A 24,300-nucleotide genomic window follows, 5' to 3' on the forward strand; every position below is an offset into this window, starting at 1 on the left:
CTAATAAAATAGAATTGTTAGCATTTCTCATGATATAATCCGTTGCTTCAGATTTAATATATTATACAGATGTAACATATAATCTGTCACTTCAGATTTAATATATTATTTAGATGTTTAGATTCACACGTCTATTCTAAATTTTAAAATATATCAATTCACATGTCTATTTTAGTGTTAAACCATTTATGCTAAAAAATAAGTTTTTTTTGCCTTTCTCAAGGTTCGAACTCGTGGCCTTCAATAGAGAATAAATATTTTATTTTTCTATTTGAAAATTGAAAATGAGTTTTAGAGGTGCCATATAGGATTATGGGATGATGTGGCACTAATAAAATAGAATTATCAGCATTTGTCGTGATATAATCCGTCTATTTAGATTTAATATATTATATAGATGCTTAGATTCACGTGTCTATTCTAAATTTGAAAATATATCAATTCACATGTTTATTTTAGTGTTAGATCATTTATGTTAAAAAAATAGTTTTTTTTAATCTTTGGCAAGGTTCAAACTCGTGAACTTCAATAGAGAATAAATTATATATTTTAATATTTGAAAATTGAAAATGAGTTTTAGAGGTGCACAATAGGATTATGGGATGATTTCTCACTAATAAAATAGAATTGTTAGCATGTGTCATGATATAATCCGTTGCTTCAGATTTAATATATTATATAGATGTTTAGCGTTGCATGTCTATTCTAAATTTTAAAATAGATCAATTCACACGTCTATTTTAGTGTTAGATCATTTATGCTAAAAAATGAGATTTTTTTCGTCTTTGTCAAGGTTCGAACTCGTGACCTTCAATAGAGAATAAATATTATATTTTTCTATTTAAAAATTGAAAATGAGTTTTAGAGGTGCCACAAAGGATTATGGGATGATGTCGCACTAATAAAATAGAATTGTTAGCAAGTGTCGTGATATAATCCGTGTTTTCAGATTTATTAGTGCCACAACATAAATGATCTAACATTAAAATAGGCATGTGAATTGATATATTTTCAAATTTAGAATAGACATGTGAATCTAAACATCTATATAATATATTAAATCTAAAACGACGATTATATCATGACATCTATAATATATATGAAATCTGAAGCAACGAACTATATAGATATCATGATATAATTCGTCGCTTCAGATTTAATATATTATATAGATGTTTAGATTCACATGTCTACCCTAAATTTGAAAATATATCAATTCACATGTTTATTTTAGTGTTTGACCATTTATACTAAAAAATGATATTATTTTCGTCTTTCTCAAGGTTCGAACTCGTGACCTTCAATAGAGAATAAATATTATATTTTTCTATTTGAAAGTTGAAAAAATGTTTTAGAGGTGCCACATAGGATTATGGGATGATGTGGCACTAATAAAAAGAATTATTAGCATTTATCATGATATAATCCATCTCTTCAAGTTTTATATATTATAAAGATAGATGTCATGATATAATCCGTCGCTTTAAATTTAATATACTATATTGATGTTTAGATTTCACATGTCTATTCTAAATTTGAAAATATATCAATTGACATGTCTATTTTAGTGTTAGATTATTTATGTTAAAAAATGAGATATTTTCGTCTTTGTCAAGGTTCGAACTCGTGACCTTTAATAGAGAATAAATATTATATTTTTCAATTTGAAAATTGAAAATGAGTTTTAGAGGTGCCACATAGGATTATGGGATGATGTGACACTAATAAAATAGAATTGTTAGCATTTCTCATGATATAATCCGTTGCTTCAGATTAATTATATTATACAGATGTAACATATAAACTGTCACTTCAGATTTAATATATTATTTAGATGTTTAGATTCACACGTCTATTCTAAATTTTAAAATATATCAATTCACATGTCTATTTTAGTATTAAACCATTTATGCTAAAAAATAAGTTTTTTTTTGTCTTTCTCAAGGTTCGAACTCGTGGCCTTCAATAGAGAATAAGTATTTTATTTTTCTATTTGAAAATTGAAAATGAGTTTTAGAGGTGCCATATAGGATTATGGGATGATGTGGCACTAATAAAATAGAATTATCAGCATTTATCGTGATATAATCCGTCTATTTAGATTTAATATATTATATAGATGCTTAGATTCACGTGTCTATTCTAAATTTGAAAATATATCAATTCACATGTTTATTTTAGTGTTAGATCATTTATGTTAAAAAATTAGTTTTTTTTAATCTTTGGCAAGGTTCAAACTCGTGAACTTCAATAGAGAATAAATTATATATTTTAATATTTGAAAATTGAAAATGAGTTTTAGAGGTGCACAATAGGATTATGGGATGATTTCTCACTAATAAAATAGAATTGTTAGCATGTGTCATGATATAATCCGTTGCTTCAGATTTAATATATTATATAGATGTTTAGCTTTACATGTCTATTCTAAATTTTAAAATAGATCAATTCACACGTCTATTTTAGTGTTAGATCAGTTATGCTAAAAAATGAGATTTTTTTCGTCTTTGTCAAGGTTCGAACTCGTGACCTTCAATAGAGAATAAATATTATATTTTTCTATTTAAAAATTGAAAAGGAGTTTTAGAGGTGCCCCAAAGGATTATGGGATGATGTGACACTAATAAAATTGAATTGTTAGCATGTGTTGGGATATAATTTGTCGCTTCAGATTTAAAATATTATATAGATAGATGTCATGATATAATTCGTCTCTTCAGATTTAATATATTATATAGGTATTTAGATTCACATGTCTATTCTAAATTTAATAATATATCAATTGACATGTCTATTTTAGTGTTAGATCATTTATGTTAAAAAATGAGATTTCTTTTTTCTTTGGCAAGGTTCAAACTCGTAACCTTCAATAGAGAATAAGTTATATATTTTAATATCTGAAAAATGAAAATGATTTTTAGAGGTGCCACATAGGATTATGGGATGATGTCGCACTAATAAAATAGAATTGTTAGCAAGTGTCGTGATATAATCCGTCGTTTTAGATTTATTAGTGCCACAACATAAATGATCTAAAACTAAAATAGACATGTGAATTGATATATTTTCAAATTTAGAATAGACATGTGAATCTAAACATCTATATAATATATTAAATCTAAAACGACGATTATATCATATGATCTATAATATATATTAAATCTGAAGCAACGAACTATATAGATGTCATGATATAATTCGTCGCTTCAGATTTTATATATTATATAGATGTTTAGATTCACATGTCTACCATAAATTTGAAAATATATCAAATCACATGTTTATTTTAGTGTTTCATCATTTATACTAAAAAATGATATTATTTTCGTCTTTCTCAAGGTTCGAACTCGTGACCTTCAATAGAGAATAAACATTATATTTTTCTATTCGAAAGTTGAAAAAGAGATTTAGAGGTGCCACATAGGATTATGGGATGATGTGGCACTAATAAAAAGAATTATTAGCATTTGTCATGATATAATCCATCTCTTCAAGTTTTATATATTATAAAGATAGATGTCATGATATAATCCGTCGCTTTAAATTTAATATACTATATTGGTGTTTAGATTCACATGTCTATTCTAAATTTGAAAATATATCAATTCACATGTCTATTTTAGTGTTAGATTATTTATGTTAAAAAATGAGATATTTTTCGTCTTTGTCAAGGTTCGAACTCGTGACCTTTAATAGAGAATAAATATTATATTTTTCAATTTGAAAATTGAAAATGAGTTTTACAGGTGCCACATAGGATTATGGGATGATGTGACACTAGTAAAATAGAATTGTTAGCATTTCTCATGATATAATCCGTTGCTTCAGATTTAATATATTATACAGATGTAACATATAATCTGTCACTTCAGATTTAATATATTATTTAGATGTTTAGATTCACACGTCTATTCTAAATTTTAAAATATATCAATTCACATGTCTATTTTAGTGTTAAACCATTTATGCTAAAAAATAAGTTTTTTTTGTCTTTCTCAAGGTTCGAACTCGTGGCCTTCAATAGAGAATAAATATTTTATTTTTCTATTTGAAAATTGAAAATGAGTTTTAGAGGTGCCATATAGGATTATGGGATGATGTGGCACTAATAAAATAGAATTATCAGCATTTGTCGTGATATAATCCGTCTATTTAGATTTAATATATTATATAGATGCTTAGATTCACGTGTCTATTCTAAATTTGAAAATATATCAATTCACATGTTTATTTTAGTGTTAGATCATTTATGTTAAAAAATTAGTTTTTTTTAATCTTTGGCAAGGTTCAAACTCGTGAACTTCAATAGAGAATAAATTATATATTTTAATATTTGAAAATTGAAAATGAGTTTTAGAGGTGCACAATAGGATTATGGGATGATTTCTCACTAATAAAATAGAATTGTTAGCATGTGTCATGATATAATCCGTTGCTTCAGATTTAATATATTATATAGATGTTTAGCTTTACATGTCTATTCTAAATTTTAAAATAGATGAATTGACATGTCTATTTTAGTGTTAGATCATTTATGCTAAAAAATGAGATTTTTTTCGTCTTTGTCAAGGTTCGTACTCGTGACCTTCAATAGAGAATAAATATTATATTTTTCTGATTAAAACTTGAAAATGAGTTTTAGAGGTGCCCCAAAGGATTATGGGATGATGTGACACTAATAAAATTGAATTGTTAGCATGTGTTGGGATATAATTTGTCGCTTCAGATTTAAAATATTATATAGATAGATGTCATGATATAATTCGTCTCTTCAGATTTAATATATTATATAGGTATTTAGATTCACATGTCTATTCTAAATTTAATAATATATCAATTGACATGTCTATTTTAGTGTTAGATCATTTATGTTAAAAAATGAGATTTCTTTTTTCTTTGGCAAGGTTCAAACTCGTAACCTTCAATAGAGAATAAGTTATATATTTTAATATCTGAAAAATGAAAATGATTTTTAGAGGTGCCACATAGGATTATAGGATGATGTCGCACTAATAAAATAGAATTGTTAGCAAGTGTCGTGATATAATCCGTCGTTTTAGATTTATTAGTGCCACAACATAAATGATCTAAAACTAAAATAGACATGTGAATTGATATATTTCAAATTTAGAATAGACATGTGAATCTAAACATCTATATAATATATTAAATCTAAAACGACGATTATATCATATGATCTATAATATATATTAAATCTGAAGCAACGAACTATATAGATGTCATGATATAATTCGTCGCTTCAGATTTATATATTATATAGATGTTTAGATTCACATGTCTACCATAAATTTGAAAATATATCAAATCACATGTTTATTTTAGTGTTTCATCATTTATACTAAAAAATGATATTATTTTCGTCTTTCTCAAGGTTCGAACTCGTGACCTTCAATAGAGAATAAACATTATATTTTTCTATTCGAAAGTTGAAAAAGAGATTTAGAGGAGCCACATAGGATTATGGGATGATGTGGCACTAATAAAAAGAATTATTAGCATTTGTCATGATATAATCCATCTCTTCAAGTTTTATATATTATAAAGATAGATGTCATGATATAATCCGTCGCTTTAAATTTAATATACTATATTGTGTTTAGATTCACATGTCTATTCTAAATTTGAAAATATATCAATTCACATGTCTATTTTAGTGTTAGATTATTTATGTTAAAAAATGAGATATTTTTCGTCTTTGTCAAGGTTCGAACTCGTGACCTTTAATAGAGAATAAATATTATATTTTTCAATTTGAAAATTGAAAATGAGTTTTACAGGTGCCACATAGGATTATGGGATGATGTGACACTAGTAAAATAGAATTGTTAGCATTTCTCATGATATAATCCGTTGCTTCAGATTTAATATATTATACAGATGTAACATATAATCTGTCACTTCAGATTTAATATATTATTTAGATGTTTAGATTCACACGTCTATTCTAAATTTTAAAATATATCAATTCACATGTCTATTTTAGTGTTAAACCATTTATGCTAAAAAATAAGTTTTTTTTGTCTCTCTCAAGGTTCGAACTCGTGGCCTTCAATAGAGAATAAATATTTTATTTTTCTATTTGAAAATTGAAAATGAGTTTTAGAGGTGCCATATAGGATTATGGGATGATGTGGCACTAATAAAATAGAATTATCAGCATTTGTCGTGATATAATCCGTCTATTTAGATTTAATATATTATATAGATGCTTAGATTCACGTGTCTATTCTAAATTTGAAAATATATCAATTCACATGTTTATTTTAGTGTTAGATCATTTATGTTAAAAAATTAGTTTTTTTTAATCTTTGGCAAGGTTCAAACTCGTGAACTTCAATAGAGAATAAATTATATATTTAATATTTGAAAATTGAAAATGAGTTTTAGAGGTGCACAATAGGATTATGGGATGATTTCTCACTAATAAAATAGAATTGTTAGCATGTGTCATGATATAATCCGTTGCTTCAGATTTAATATATTATATAGATGTTTAGCTTTACATGTCTATTCTAAATTTTAAAATAGATGAATTGACATGTCTATTTTAGTGTTAGATCATTTATGCTAAAAAATGAGATTTTTTTCGTCTTTGTCAAGTTTCGTACTCGTGACCTTCAATAGAGAATAAATATTATATTTTTCTGATTAAAACTTGAAAATGAGTTTTAGAGGTGCCACAAAGGATTATGGGATGATGTCGCACTAATAAAATTGAATTGTTAGCATGTGCGGGGATATAATTTGTCGCTTCAGATTTAAAATATTATATAGATAGATGTCATGATATAATTCGTCTCTTCAGATTTAATATATTATATAGGTATTTAGATTCACATGTCTATTCTAAATTTAATAATATATCAATTGACATGTCTATTTTAGTGTTAGATCATTTATGTTAAAAAATGAGATTTCTTTTTTCTTTGGCAAGGTTCAAACTCGTAACCTTCAATAGAGAATAATTTATATATTTTAATATTTGAAAAATGAAAATGATTTTTAGAGGTGCCACATAGGATTATGGGATGATGTCGCACTAATAAAATAGAATTGTTAGCAAGTGTCATGATATAATCCGTCGTTTTAGATTTATTAGTGCCACAACATAAATGATCTAAAACTAAAATAGACATGTGAATTGATATATTTTCAAATTTAGAATAGACATGTGAATCTAAACATCTATATAATATATTAAATCTAAAACGACGATTATATCATATGATCTATAATATATATTAAATCTGAAGCAATGAACTATATAGATGTCATGATATAATTCGTCGCTTCAGATTTTATATATTATATAGATGTTTAGATTCACATGTCTACCATAAATTTGAAAATATATCAAATCACATGTTTATTTTAGTGTTTCATCATTTATACTAAAAAATGATATTATTTTCGTCTTTCTCAAGGTTCGAACTCGTGACCTTCAATAGAGAATAAACATTATATTTTTCTATTCGAAAGTTGAAAAAGAGATTTAGAGGTGCCACATAGGATTATGGGATGATGTGGCACTAATAAAAAGAATTATTAGCATTTGTCATGATATAATCCATCTCTTCAAGTTTTATATATTATAAAGATAGATGTCATGATATAATCCGTCGCTTTAAATTTAATGTACTATATTGGTGTTTAGATTCACATGTCTATTCTAAATTTGAAAATATATCAATTCACATGTCTATTTTAGTGTTAGATTATTTATGTTAAAAAATGAGATATTTTCGTCTTTGTCAAGGTTCGAACTCGTGACCTTTAATAGAGAATAAATATTATATTTTTCAATTTGAAAATTGAAAATGAGTTTTACAGGTGCCACATAGGATTATGGGATGATGTGACACTAATAAAATAGAATTGTTAGCATTTCTCACGATATAATCCGTTGCTTCAGATTTAATATATTATACAGATGTAACATATAATTTGTCGCTTCAGATTTAATATATTAATTAGATGTTTAGATTCACACGTCTATTCTAAATTTTAAAATATATCAATTCACATGTCTATTTTAGTGTTAAACCATTTATGCTAAAAAATGAGTTTTTTTTGTTCTTTCTCAAGGTTCGGACTCGTGGCCTTCAATAGAGAATAAATATTTTATTTTTCTATTTGAAAATTGAAAATGAGTTTTAGAGATGCCATATAGGATTATGGGATGACGTGGCACTAATAAAATAGAATTATTAGCATTTTTCGGGGTATAATCCGTCTATTTAGATTTAATATATTATATAGATGCTTAGATTCACATGTCTATTCTAAATTTAAAAATATATCAGTTCACATGTTTATTTTAGTGTTAGATCATTTATGTTAAAAAATTAGTTTTTTTTAATCTTTGGCAAGGTTTAAACTCGTGAACTTCAATAGAGAATAAATTATATATTTTAATATTTGAAAATTGAAAATGAGTTTCAGAGGTGCACAATAGGATTATGGGATGATTTCGCACTAATAAAATAGAATTGTTAGCATGTGTCATGATATAATCCGTTGCTTCAGATTTAATATATTATATAGGTGTTTAGCTTCACATGTCTATTCTAAATTTTAAAATAGATCAATTCACACGTCTATTATGCTAAAAATAGAGATTTTTTTCGTCTTTGTCAAGGTTCGTACTCGTGACCTTCAATAGAGAATAAATATTATATTTTTCTGATTAAAACTTGAAAATGAGTTTTAGAGGTGCCACAAAGGATTATGGGATGATGTCGCACTAATAAAATTGAATTGTTAGCATGTGCGGGGATATAATTCGTCTCTTCAGATTTAATATATTATATAGATATTTAGATTCACATGTCTATTCTAAATTTGATAATATATCAATTCACATGTCTATTTTAGTGTTAGATCATTTATGTTAAAAAATGAGATTTTTTTTTGTCTTTGGCAAGGTTCAAACTCGTAACCTTCAATAGAGAATAAGTTATATATTTTAATATTTGAAAATTGAAAATGATTTTTAGAGGTGCCACATAGGATTATGGGATGACGTCGCACTAATAAAATAGAATTGTTAGCAAGTGTCGTGATATAATCCATTGCTTCAGATTTATTAATGCCACAGCATAAATGATCTAAAACTAAAATAGACATGTGAATTGATATATTTTCAAACTTAGAATAGACATGTGAATCTAAACATCTATATAATATATTAAATCTAAAACGACGATTATATCATGACATATATAATATATATTAAATCTGAAGCAACGAACTATATAGATGTCATGATATAATTCGTCACTTCAGATTTAATATATTATATAGATGTTTAGATTCACATGTCTACTCTAAAATTGAAAATATATCAATTCACATGTTTATTTTAGTGTTTGATCATTTATACTAAAAAATGATATTATTTTAATCTTTCTCAAGGTTCGAACTCGTGACCTTCAATAGAGAATAAATATTACATTTTTCTATTTGAAAGTTGAAAAAGAGATTTAGAGGTGCCACATAGGATTACGGGATGATGTGACACTAATAAAAAGAATTATTAGCATTTGTCATGATATAATCCATCTCTTCAAGTTTTATATATTATAAAGATAGATGTCATGATATAATCCGTCGCTTAAAATTTAATATACTATATAGATGTTTAGATTCACATGTCTATTCTAAATTTGAAAATATATCAATTCACATGTCTATTTCAGGGTTAGATTATTTATGTTAAAAAATGAGATATTTTCGTCTTTGTCAAGGTTCCAACTCTTGACCTTGAATAGAAAATAAATATTATATTTTTCAATTTGAAAATTGAAAATGAGTTTTACAGGTGCCATATAGGATTATGGGATGATGTGACACTAATAAAATAGAATTGTTAGCATTTCTCGTGATATAATTTGTTGCTTCAGATTTAATATATTATACAGATGTAACATATAATTTGTCGCTTCAGATTTAATATATTATTTAGATCTTTAGATTCACATGTCTATTCTAAATTTTAAAATATATCAATTCACATGTCTTTTTTTAGTGTTAAACCATTTATGCTAAAAAATGAGTTTTTTTTGTTCTTTCTCAAGGTTCGAACTCGTGGCCTTCAATAGAGAATAAATATTTTATTTTTCTATTAGAAAATTGAAAATGAGTTTTAGAGATACCATATAGGATTATGGGATGACGTGGCACTAATAAAATAGAATTATTAGCATTTTTCGGGGTATAATCCGTCTATTTAGATTTAATATATTATATAGATGCTTAGATTCACATTTCTATTCTAAATTTAAAAATATATCAGTTCACATGTTTATTTTAGTGTTAGATCATTTATGTTAAAAAATTAGTTTTTTTTAATCTTTGGCAAGGTTTAAACTCGTGAACTTCATTAGAGAATAAATTATATATTTTAATATTTCAAAGATGAAAATGAGTTTCAGAGGTGCACAATAGGATTATGGGATGATTTCGCACTAATAAAATAGAATTGTTAGCATGTGTCATGATATAATCCGTTGCTTCAGATTTAATATATTATATAGATGTTTAGCTTCACATGTCTATTCTAAATTTTAAAATAGATCAATTCACACGTCTATTATGCTAAAAAATGAGATTTTTTTCGTCTTTGTCAAGGTTCGTACTCGTGACCTTCAATAGAGAATAAATATTATATTTTTCTATTTAAAAATTGAAAATGAGTTTTAGAGATGCCACAAAGGATTATGGGATGATGTGGCACTAATAAAATTGAATTGTTAGCATGTGTTGGGATATAATTTGTCGCTTCAGATTTAAAATATTAAATAGATAGATGTCATGATATAATTCGTCTCTTCAGATTTAATATATTATATAGATATTTAGATTCACATGTCTATTCTAAATTTGATAATATATCAATTCACATGTCAATTTTAGTGTTAGATCATTTATGTTAAAAAATGAGATTTTTTTTTGTCTTTGGCAAGGTTCAAACTCGTAACCTTCAATAGAGAATAAGTTATATATTTTAATATTTGAAAATTGAAAATGATTTTTAGAGGTGCCACATAGGATTATGGGATGATGTCACACTAATAAAATAGAATTGTTAGCAAGTGTCGTGATATAATCCGTCGCTTCAAATTTATTAGTGCCACATCATAAATGATCTAAAACTAAAATAGACATGTGAATTGATATATTTTCAAATTTAGAATAGACATGTGAATCTAAACATCTATATAATATATTAAATCTAAAACGACGATTATATCATGACATATATATATATATTAAATCTGAAGCAACGAACTATATAGATGTCATGATATAATTCGTCACTTCAGATTTAATATATTATATAGATGTTTAGATTCACATGTCTACTCTAAATTTGAAAATATATCAATTCACATGTTTATTTTAGTGTTTGATCATTTATACTAAAAAATGATATTATTTTAATCTTTCTCAAGGTTCGAACTCGTGACCTTCAATAGAGAATAAATATTATATTTTTCTATTTGAAAGTTGAAAAAGAGATTTAGAGGTGCCACATAGGATTACGGGATGATGTGACACTAATAAAAAGAATTATTAGCATTTGTCATGATATAATCCATCTCTTCAAGTTTTATATATTATAAAGATAGATGTCATGATATAATCCGTCGCTTGAAATTTAATATACTATATAGATGTTTAGATTCACATGTCTATTCTAAATTTGAAAATATATCAATTCACATGTCTATTTCAGGGTTAGATTATTTATGTTAAAAAATGAGATATTTTCGTCTTTGTCAAGGTTCCAACTCTTGACCTTGAATAGAAAATAAATATTATATTTTTCAATTTGAAAATTGAAAATGAGTTTTACAGGTGCCATATAGGATTATGGGATGATGTGACACTAATAAAATAGAATTGTTAGCATTTCTCGTGATATAATTTGTTGCTTCAGATTTAATATATTATACAGATGTAACATATAAATTGTCGCTTCAGATTTAATATATTATTTAGATCTTTAGATTCACATGTCTATTCTAAATTTTAAAATATATCAATTCACATGTCTTTTTTTAGTGTTAAACCATTTATGCTAAAAAATGAGTTTTTTTTGTTCTTTCTTAAGGTTCGAACTCGTGGCCTTCAATAGAGAATAAATATTTTATTTTTCTATTAGAAAATTGAAAATGAGTTTTAGAGATACCTTATAGGATTATGGGATGACGTGGCACTAATAAAATAGAATTATTAGCATTTTTCGGGGTATAATCCGTCTATTTAGATTTAATATATTATATAGATGCTTAGATTCACATTTCTATTCTAAATTTAAAAATATATCAGTTCACATGTTTATTTTAGTGTTAGATCATTTATGTTAAAAAATTAGTTTTTTTTAATCTTTGGCAAGGTTTAAACTCGTGAACTTCATTAGAGAATAAATTATATATTTTAATATTTCAAAATTGAAAATGAGTTTCAGAGGTGCACAATAGGATTATGGGATGATTTCGCACTAATAAAATAGAATTGTTAGCATGTGTCATGATATAATCCGTTGCTTCAGATTTAATATATTATATAGATGTTTAGCTTCACATGTCTATTCTAAATTTTAAAATAGATCAATTCACACGTCTATTATGCTAAAAAATGAGATTTTTTTCGTCTTTGTCAAGGTTCGTACTCGTGACCTTCAATAGAGAATAAATATTATATTTTTCTATTTAAAAATTGAAAATGAGTTTTAGAGATGCCACAAAGGATTATGGGATGATGTGGCACTAATAAAATTGAATTGTTAGCATGTGTTGGGATATAATTTGTCGCTTCAGATTTAAAATATTAAATAGATAGATGTCATGATATAATTCGTCTCTTCAGATTTAATATATTATATAGATATTTAGATTCACATGTCTATTCTAAATTTGATAATATATCAATTGACATGTCAATTTTAGTGTTAGATCATTTATGTTAAAAAATGAGATTTTTTTTTGTCTTTGGCAAGGTTCAAACTCGTAACCTTCAATAGAGAATAAGTTATATATTTTAATATTTGAAAATTGAAAATGATTTTTAGAGGTGCCACATAGGATTATGGGATGATGTCGCACTAATAAAATAGAATTGTAAGCAAGTGTCGTGATATAATCCGTCGCTTCAGATTTATTAGTGCCACATCATAAATGATCTAAAACTAAAATAGACATGTGAATTGATATATTTTCATATTTAGAATAGACATGTGAATCTAAACATCTATATAATATATTAAATCTAAAACGACGATTATATCATGACATATATAATATATATTAAATCTGAAGCAACGAACTATATAGATGTCATGATATAATTCGTCACTTCAGATTTAATATATTATATAGATGTTTAGATTCACATGTCTACTCTAAATTTGAAAATATATCAATTCACATGTTTATTTTAGTGTTTGATCATTTATACTAAAAAATGATATTATTTTAATCTTTCTCAAGGTTCGAACTCGTGACCTTCAATAGAGAATAAATATTATATTTTTCTATTTGAAAGTTGAAAAAGAGATTTAGAGGTGCCACGTAGGATTACGGGATGATGTGACACTAATAAAAAGAATTATTAGCATTTGTCATGATATAATCCATCTCTTCAAGTTTTATATATTATAAAGATAGATGTCATGATATAATCCGTCGCTTGAAATTTAATATACTATATAGATGTTTAGATTCACATGTCTATTCTAAATTTGAAAATATATCAATTCACATGTCTATTTCAGGGTTAGATTATTTATGTTAAAAAATGAGATATTTTCGTCTTTGTCAAGGTTCCAACTCTTGACCTTGAATAGAGAATAAATATTATATTTTTCAATTTGAAAATTGAAAATGAGTTTTACAGGTGCCATATAGGATTATGGGATGATGTGACACTAATAAAATAGAATTGTTAGCATTTCTCGTGATATAATTTGTTGCTTCAGATTTAATATATTATACAGATGTAACATATAATTTGTCGCTTCAGATTTAATATATTATTTAGATCTTTAGATTCACATGTCTATTCTAAATTTTAAAATATATCAATTCACATGTCTTTTTTAGTGTTAAACCATTTATGCTAAAAAATGAGTTTTTTTTGTTCTTTCTTAAGGTTCGAACTCGTGGCCTTCAATAGAGAATAAATATTTTATTTTTCTATTAGAAAATTGAAAATGAGTTTTAGAGATACCATATAGGATTATGGGATGACGTGGCACTAATAAAATAGAATTATTAGCATTTTTCGGGGTATAATCCGTCTATTTAGATTTAATATATTATATAGATGCTTAGATTCACATTTCTATTCTAAATTTAAAAATATATCAGTTCACATGTTTATTTTAGTGTTAGATCATTTATGTTAAAAAATTAGTTTTTTTTAATCTTTGGCAAGGTTTAAACTCGTGAACTTCATTAGAGAATAAATTATATATTTTAATATTTCAAAGATGAAAATGAGTTTCAGAGGTGCACAATAGGATTATGGGATGATTTCGCACTAATAAAATAGAATTGTTAGCATGTGTCATGATATAATCCGTTGCTTCAGATTTAATATATTATATAGATGTTTAGCTTCACATGTCTATTCTAAATTTTAAATAGATCAATTCACACGTCTATTATGCTAAAAAATGAGATTTTTTCGTCTTTGTCAAGGTTCGTACTCGTGACCTTCAATAGAGAATAAATATTATATTTTTCTATTTAAAATTGAAAATGAGTTTTAGAGATGCCACAAAGGATTATGGGATGATGTGGCACTAATAAAATTGAATTGTTAGCATGTGTTGGGATATAATTTGTCGCTTCAGATTTAAAATATTAAATAGATAGATGTCATGATATAATTCGTCTCTTCAGATTTAATATATTATATAGATATTTAGATTCACATGTCTATTCTAAATTTGATAATATATCAATTCACATGTCAATTTTAGTGTTAGATCATTTATGTTAAAAAATGAGATTTTTTTTGTCTTTGGCAAGGTTCAAACTCGTAACCTTCAATAGAGAATAAGTTATATATTTTAATATTTGAAAATTGAAAATGATTTTTAGAGGTGCCACATAGGATTATGGGATGATGTCGCACTAATAAAATAGAATTGTTAGCAAGTGTCGTGATATAATCCGTCGCTTCAAATTTATTAGTGCCACATCATAAATGATCTAAAACTAAAATAGACATGTGAATTGATATATTTTCAAATTTAGAATAGACATGTGAATCTAAACATCTATATAATATATTAAATCTAAAACGACGATTATATCATGACATATATAATATATATTAAATCTGAAGCAACGAACTATATAGATGTCATGATATAATTCGTCACTTCAGATTTAATATATTATATAGATGTTTAGATTCACATGTCTACTCTAAATTTGAAAATATATCAATTCACATGTTTATTTTAGTGTTTGATCATTTATACTAAAAAATGATATTATTTTAATCTTTCTCAAGGTTCGAACTCGTGACCTTCAATAGAGAATAAATATTATATTTTTCTATTTGAAAGTTGAAAAAGAGATTTAGAGGTGCCACATAGGATTACGGGATGATGTGACACTAATAAAAAGAATTATTAGCATTTGTCATGATATAATCCATCTCTTCAAGTTTTATATATTATAAAGATAGATGTCATGATATAATCCGTCGCTTGAAATTTAATATACTATATAGATGTTTAGATTCACATGTCTATTCTAAATTTGAAAATATATCAATTCACATGTCTATTTCAGGGTTAGATTATTTATGTTAAAAAATGAGATATTTTCGTCTTTGTCAAGGTTCCAACTCTTGACCTTGAATAGAAAATAAATATTATATTTTTCAATTTGAAAATTGAAAATGAGTTTTACAGGTGCCATATAGGATTATGGGATGATGTGACACTAATAAAATAGAATTGTTAGCATTTCTCGTGATATAATTTGTTGCTTCAGATTTAATATATTATACAGATGTAACATATAAATTGTCGCTTCAGATTTAATATATTATTTAGATCTTTAGATTCACATGTCTATTCTAAATTTTAAAATATATCAATTCACATGTCTTTTTTAGTGTTAAACCATTTATGCTAAAAAATGAGTTTTTTTGTTCTTTCTTAAGGTTCGAACTCGTGGCCTTCAATAGAGAATAAATATTTTATTTTTCTATTAGAAAATTGAAAATGAGTTTTAGAGATACCTTATAGGATTATGGGATGACGTGGCACTAATAAAATAGAATTATTAGCATTTTTCGGGGTATAATCCGTCTATTTAGATTTAATATATTATATAGATGCTTAGATTCACATTTCTATTCTAAATTTAAAAATATATCAGTTCACATGTTTATTTTAGTGTTAGATCATTTATGTTAAAAAATTAGTTTTTTTTAATCTTTGGCAAGGTTTAAACTCGTGAACTTCATTAGAGAATAAATTATATATTTTAATATTTCAAAATTGAAAATGAGTTTCAGAGGTGCACAATAGGATTATGGGATGATTTCGCACTAATAAAATAGAATTGTTAGCATGTGTCATGATATAATCCGTTGCTTCAGATTTAATATATTATATAGATGTTTAGCTTCACATGTCTATTCTAAATTTTAAAATAGATCAATTCACACGTCTATTATGCTAAAAAATGAGATTTTTTTCGTCTTTGTCAAGGTTCGTACTCGTGACCTTCAATAGAGAATAAATATTATATTTTTCTATTTAAAAATTGAAAATGAGTTTTAGAGATGCCACAAAGGATTATGGGATGATGTGGCACTAATAAAATTGAATTGTTAGCATGTGTTGGGATATAATTTGTCGCTTCAGATTTAAAATATTAAATAGATAGATGTCATGATATAATTCGTCTCTTCAGATTTAATATATTATATAGATATTTAGATTCACATGTCTATTCTAAATTTGATAATATATCAATTCACATGTCAATTTTAGTGTTAGATCATTTATGTTAAAAAATGAGATTTTTTTTTGTCTTTGGCAAGGTTCAAACTCGTAACCTTCAATAGAGAATAAGTTATATATTTTAATATTTGAAAATTGAAAATGATTTTTAGAGGTGCCACATAGGATTATGGGATGATGTCGCACTAATAAAATAGAATTGTAAGCAAGTGTCGTGATATAATCCGTCGCTTCAGATTTATTAGTGCCACATCATAAATTATCTAACACTAAAATAGACATGTGAATTGATATATTTTCATATTTAGAATAGACATGTGAATCTAAATATCTATATAATATATTAAATCTAAAACGACGATTATATCATGACATCTATAATATATATTAAATCTGAAGCAACGAACCATATAGATGTCATGATATAATTCGTCGCTTCAGATTTAATATATTATATAGATGTTTAGATTCACATGTCTACTCTAAATTTTAAAATATATCAATTCACATGTTTATTTTAGTGTTTGATCATTTATACTAAAAAATGATATTATTTTCGTCTTTCTCAAGGTTCGAACTCGTGACCTTCAATAGAGAATAAATATTATATTTTTCTATTTGAAAGTTGAAAAAGAGATTTAGAGGTGCCACGTAGGATTATGGGATGATGTGACACTAACAAAAAGAATTATTAGCATTTTTCATGATATAATCCATCTCTTCAAGTTTTATATATTATAAAGATAGATGTCCTGATATAATCCGTCGCTTGAAATTTAATATACTATATTGATGTTTAGATTCACATGTCTATTCTAAATTTGAAAATATATCAATTCGCATGTCTATTTTAGTGTTAGATTATTTATGTTAAAAAATGAGATATTTTCGTCTTTGTCAAGGTTCGAACTCGATACCTTTAATAGAGAATAAATATTATATTTTTCAATTTGAAAATTGAAAATGAGTTTTAGAGGTGCCACATAGGATTATGGGATGATGTGACACTAATAAAATAGAATTGTTAGCATTTCTCGTGATATAATCCGTTGCTTCAGATTTAATATATGATACAGATGTAGCATATAATCTGTCGCTTCAGGTTTAATATATTATTTAGATGTTTAAATTCACATGTCTATTCTAAATTTTAAAATATATCAATTCACATGTCTATTTTAGTGTTAAATCATTTATGCTAAAAAATAAGTTTTTTTTTGTCTTTCTCAAGGTTCGAACTCGTGGCCTTCAATAGAGAATAAATATTTTATTTTTCTATTTGAAAATTGAAAATGAGTTTTAGAGGTGCCATATAGGATTATGGGATGATGTGGCACTAAAAAAATAGAATTATCAGCATTTGTCGTGATATAATCCGTCTATTTAAATATAATATATTATATAGATGTTTAGATTCACATGTCTATTCTAAATTTGAAAATATATCAATTCACATGTTTATTTTAGTGTTAGATCATTTATGTTAAAAAATTAGTTTTTTTTAATCTTTGGCAAGGTTCGAACTCATGAACTTCAATAGAGAAAAAATTATATATTTTAATATTTGAAAATTGTAAATGAGTTTTAGAGGTGCACAATAGGATTATCGGATGATGTCGCACTAATAAAATAGAATTGTTAGCATGTGTCATGATATAATCCGTTGCTTCAGATTTGATATATTATACAGATGTTTAGCTTCACATGTCTATTCTAAATTTTAAAATAGATCAATTCACACGTCTATTTTAGTTTTAGATCATTTATGCTAAAAAATGAGATTTTTTTCGTCTTTGTCATGGTTCGAACTCGTGACCTTCAATAGAGAATAAATATTATATTTTTCTATTTAAAAATTGAAAATGAGTTTTAGTGGTGCCACAAAGGATTATGGGATGATGTGGCATTAATAAAATTGAATTGTTAGCATGTGTTGGGATATAATTTGTCGCTTCAGATTTAAAATATTATATAGATAGATGTCATGATATAATTCGTCTCTTCAGATTTAATATATTATATAGATATTTAGATTCACATGTCTATTCTAAATTTGATAATATATCAATTCACATGTCTATTTTAGTGTTAGATCATTTATGTTAAAAAATGAGATTTTTTTTGTCTTTGGCAAGGTTCAAACTCGTAACCTTCAATAGAGAATAAGTTATATATTTTAATATTTGAAAATTGAAAATGATTTTTAGAGGTGCCACATAGGATTATGGGATGATGTCGCACTAATAAAATATAATTGTTAGCAAGTGTCATGATATAATCCGTCGCTTCAGATTTATTAGTGCCACATCATAAATGATCTAACACTAAAATAGACATGTGAATTGATATATTTTCAAATTTAGAATAGACATGTGAATCTAAACATCTATATAATATATTAAATCTAAAACGACAATTATATCATGACATCTATAATATATATTAAATCTGAAGCAACGAACTATATAGATGTCATGATATAATTCGTCGCTTCAGATTTAATGTATTATATAGATGTTTAGATTCACATGTCTACTCTAAGTTTGAAAATATATCAATTCACATGTTTATTTTAGTGTTTTATCATTTATACTAAAAAATGATATTATTTTCGTCTTTCTCAAGGTTCGAACTCGTGACCTTCAATAGAGAATAAATATTATATTTTTCTATTTGAAAGTTGGAAAAGAGATTTAGAGGTGCAACGTAGGATTATGGGATGATGTGACACTAAGAAAAAGAATTATTAGCATTTGTCATGATATAATCCATCTCTTCAAGTTTTATATATTATAAAGATAGATGTCCTGATATAATCCGTCGCTTTAAATTTAATATACTATATTGATGTTTAGATTCACATGTCTATTCTAAATTTGAAAATATATCAATTCACATGTCTATTTTATTGTTAGATTATTTATGTTAAAAAATGAGATATTTTCGTCTTTGTCAAGGTTCGAACTCGTGACCTTTAATAGAGAATAAATATTATATTTTTCAATTTGAAAATTGAAAATGAGTTTTAGAGGTGCCACATAGGATTATGGGATGATGTGACACTAATAAAATAGAATTGTCAGCATTTCTCGTGATATAATCCGTTGCTTCAGATTTAATATATTATACAGATGTAACATATAATCAGTCGCTTCAGATTTAATATATTATTTAGATGTTTAAATTCACATGTCTATTCTAAATTTTAAAATATATCAATTCACATGTCTATTTTAGTGTTAAATCATTTATGCTAAAAAATAAGTTTTTTTTTATCTTTCTCAAGGTTTGAACTCGTGGCCTTCAATTGAGAATAAATATTTTATTTTTCTATTTGAAAATTGAAAATGAGTTTTAGAGGTGCCATATAGGATTATGGGATGATGTGGCACTAATAAAATAGAATTATCAGCATTTGTCGTGATATAATCCGTCTATTTAGATATAATATATTATATAGATGTTTAGATTCACATGTCTATTCTAAATTTGAAAATATATCAATTCACATGTTTATTTTAGTGTTAGATCATTTATGTTAAAAATTGAGTTTTGTTTGTCTTTGGCAAGGTTCAAACTCATGACCTTCAATAGAGAATAAATTATACATTTTAATATTTGAAAATTGAAACTGAGTTTTAGATGTGGCACATGGGATTATGGCATGATGTCGCACTAATAAAAGAGAATTGTTAGCATGTGTTGTGATATAATTCGTCGCTTCAGATTTAATATGTATAATATATTAAATCTATTTTATTGGTGGCACCTCTAAAACTCATTTTAAATTTTTAAATAGAAAAATATAGTATATATTTTCTATTAAAGGTCACGAGTTCGAGCCTTGAGAAAGACGAAAAAAATCTTATTTTTTAGCATAAATGATCTAACACTAAAATAGACATGTGAATTGATATATTTTAAAATTTAGAATAGACATGTGAAACTAAATGTCTATATAATCTATTTTAGTGTTAGATCATTTATTCTAAATATATATTAAATCTGAAGCGACAGATTATATCACGACACATGCTAACAATTCTATTTTATTTGTGCCACATTGTCCCATAATCCTATATGGCACTTCTAAAACTCGTCTTCAATTTTCAAATAGAAAAATATAATATTTATTCTCTATTGAAGGTCACGAGTTCGAACCTTGAGAAAGACGAAAAAAATCTCATTTTTTAATATAAATGATCTAACACTAAAATAGACATATGAATTGATATATTTTAAAATTTAGAATAGACATGTGAATCTAAACATCTATATAATCTATTATAGTGTTAGATCATTTATGCTAAAAAATGAAAAAAAAAGTTTTTCTAAAAGTTCGAACTCGTGACTTTCAATTGAGAATAAATATTATAATTATCTGTTTGGAAATTGAAAATGAGTTTTAGAGGTGCCACATAGGATTATGGGATGATGTGGCACAAATAAAATAGAATTGTTAGAATGTGTCGTGATATAATTCGTCGCTCAGATTTAAGATATTATATAGATATAGATGTTTAGATTCACATATCAATTCTAAATTTGAAAATATATCAATTCACATGGGGCACTAATAAAATAGAATTATTAGCATGTATCGTGATATAATTCGTCGCTTCAGATTTAATATAGTATATTATTCACTTCAATAATATATATTAAGGAAAATAATATATTTATCTAAGTTTATAATAAATCGTTAGGTTAGTAAAATTTTGATTAGTTACTACAAAATTAAAAACATTTATTTTAAGTGTTCATTTTCCTTTAAAATTTCATAAGAGACTTAATTTTAAATTTAGTGTCTAAATTCACATGTCTATTTTAAATATGAAAATATATGAGTTCACATGTATATTTTAGTGTTAGATCATTTATGCTAAAAAATGAGATTTTTTTCACCTTTGTCAAGGTTCGAACTCGTATCCTTCAATAGAGGTGCCACATTGGACTATGCGATGATGTGACACAAACAAAATAGAATTGTTAGCATGTGTCGTGATATAATCCGTCTCTACATTTTTCTTGAAAATTTCATAAGAGACTTAATTTTAAATTTAGTCTTTTGATTCACATGTATATTCTAACTTTGAAAATATATCAATTCAAATGTCTATTCTAGTGTTAGACCATTTATGCTAAAAGATGAGATTTTTTTTTGTCTTTGTCAAGGTTCGAACTCGTGACTTTCAATTGAGAATAAATATTATATTTTTCTACTTGAAAGTTGAAATTGAGTTTTAGAGTGCCACATATGATTATGGGATGATTGGCACTAATAAAACAAAATTCTTAGCATGTGCCGTGATATAATCTGTCGCTTTAGATTTAATATATTATATAGATAGATGTAATGATATAATCTGCCGCTTTAGATTTAATATATTATATAGATGTTTAGATTCACATGTCTATTTTAATGTTAGATCATTTATTCTAAAAAATGAGATTTTTTTCATCTTTGTCAAAGTTCGAACTCGTGACTTTTAATAGAGAATAAATATTATATTTTTCTATATGAGAATTAAAATGAGTTTTAGAGGTGCAATATAGGATTATGGGATGATGTGGCAATAATAAAATAGAATTGTTAGCATTTGTTATGATATAATTCGTCATTTCAGATTTAATATATTATATAGATGTAAGATATAACCTGTCGCTTCAGATTTAATATATTATATAGATGTTTAGATTCACATGTCTATTCTACTTTTGAAAATATATCAATTCACATGTCTATTTTAGTGTTAGATCATTTAAGCTAAAAAAATGAGTTTTTTTTTGTCTTTCTCAAGGTTCGAACGCGTGACCTTCAATAGAGAATAAATATTATATTTTTCTATTTAAAAATTGAAATTGAGTTTTAGAGGTGCCATAAAGAATTATGGGATTATGTGGCACTAATAAAATAGAATTATTAACATTTGTCGTGATATAATCCGTCTCTTCAGATTTAATATATTATATATATGTTTTGATTCACATGTCTATTCTAACTGTGAAAACATATCAATTCACATGTCTATTTTAGTACTAGATCATTTATGTTAAAACATGAGTTGTATTTTTATCTTTGGCAAGGTTCAAACTCGTGAACTTCAATAGAGAGGAAACTATATATTTTAATATTTGAAAATTGAATATGAGTTTTAGAGGTGCCACATAGGATTATGGGATGATGTGTCACTGATAAAACAAAATTCTTAGCATGTGTCGTGATATAATCTGTCGCTTTAGATTTAATAAATTATATAGATAGATGTAATGATATAATCCGTCGCTTTAGATTTAATATATTATATAGATGTTTAGATTCACATGTCTATTATAAATTTTAAAATATATCAATTCACATGTCTATTTTAGTGTTAGATCATTTATGCTAAAAAATAAGATTTTTTTCGTCTTTGTCAAAGTTCAAACTCGTGACTTTTAATAGAGAATAAATATTAAATTTTTCTATTTGAAAATTAAAATGAGTTTTAGAGGTGCCATATAGGATTATGGGATAATGTGGCATTAATAAAACAGAATTGTTAGCATTTGTCATTATATAATCCGTCGCTTCAGATTTAATATATTATATAGATGTAAGATATAACATGTCGCTTCAGATTTAATGTATTATATAGATGTTTAGATTCACATGTCTATTCTAATTTTGAAAACATATCAATTCACATGTCTATTTTAGTGTTAGATCATTTAGTTTGAAAAATGAGTTTTTTTTGTCTTTCTCACGCTTCGAACTCGTGACCTTCAATAGAGAATAAATATTATATTTTTCTATTTAAAAATTGAAAATGAGTTTTAGAGGTGCCATAAAAAATTATGGGATTATGTGGCACTAATAAAATAGAATTATTAACATTTGCCATGATATAATCTGTCTCTTCAGATTTAATATATTATATAGATGCTTAGATTCACATGTCTATTCTTAATTTGAAAATATATCAATTCACATGTCTATTATTTGTGTTAGATCATTTATGTTAAAAAATGAGTTGTTTTTTGTATTTTGGCAAGGTTCAAACTCGTGAACTTCAATAGAGAGTAAATTATATATTTTAATATTTGAAAATTGAAAATGAGTTTTAGAGGTGCACAATAGGATTATGGGATGATGTCGCACTAATAAAATAGAATTGTTAGCATGTGTCATGATCTCATTCGTCGATTCACATGTATATTCTAAATTTTAAAATAGATCAATTCACATGTTTATTTTAGTGTTAGATCATTTATGCTAAAAAATGAGAATTTCTTCGTCTTTG

This window comes from Lathyrus oleraceus, chromosome 1, assembly GCF_024323335.1.
Source record: "Lathyrus oleraceus cultivar Zhongwan6 chromosome 1, CAAS_Psat_ZW6_1.0, whole genome shotgun sequence".
In the NCBI taxonomy this organism is placed as follows: domain Eukaryota; kingdom Viridiplantae; phylum Streptophyta; class Magnoliopsida; order Fabales; family Fabaceae; genus Lathyrus; species Lathyrus oleraceus.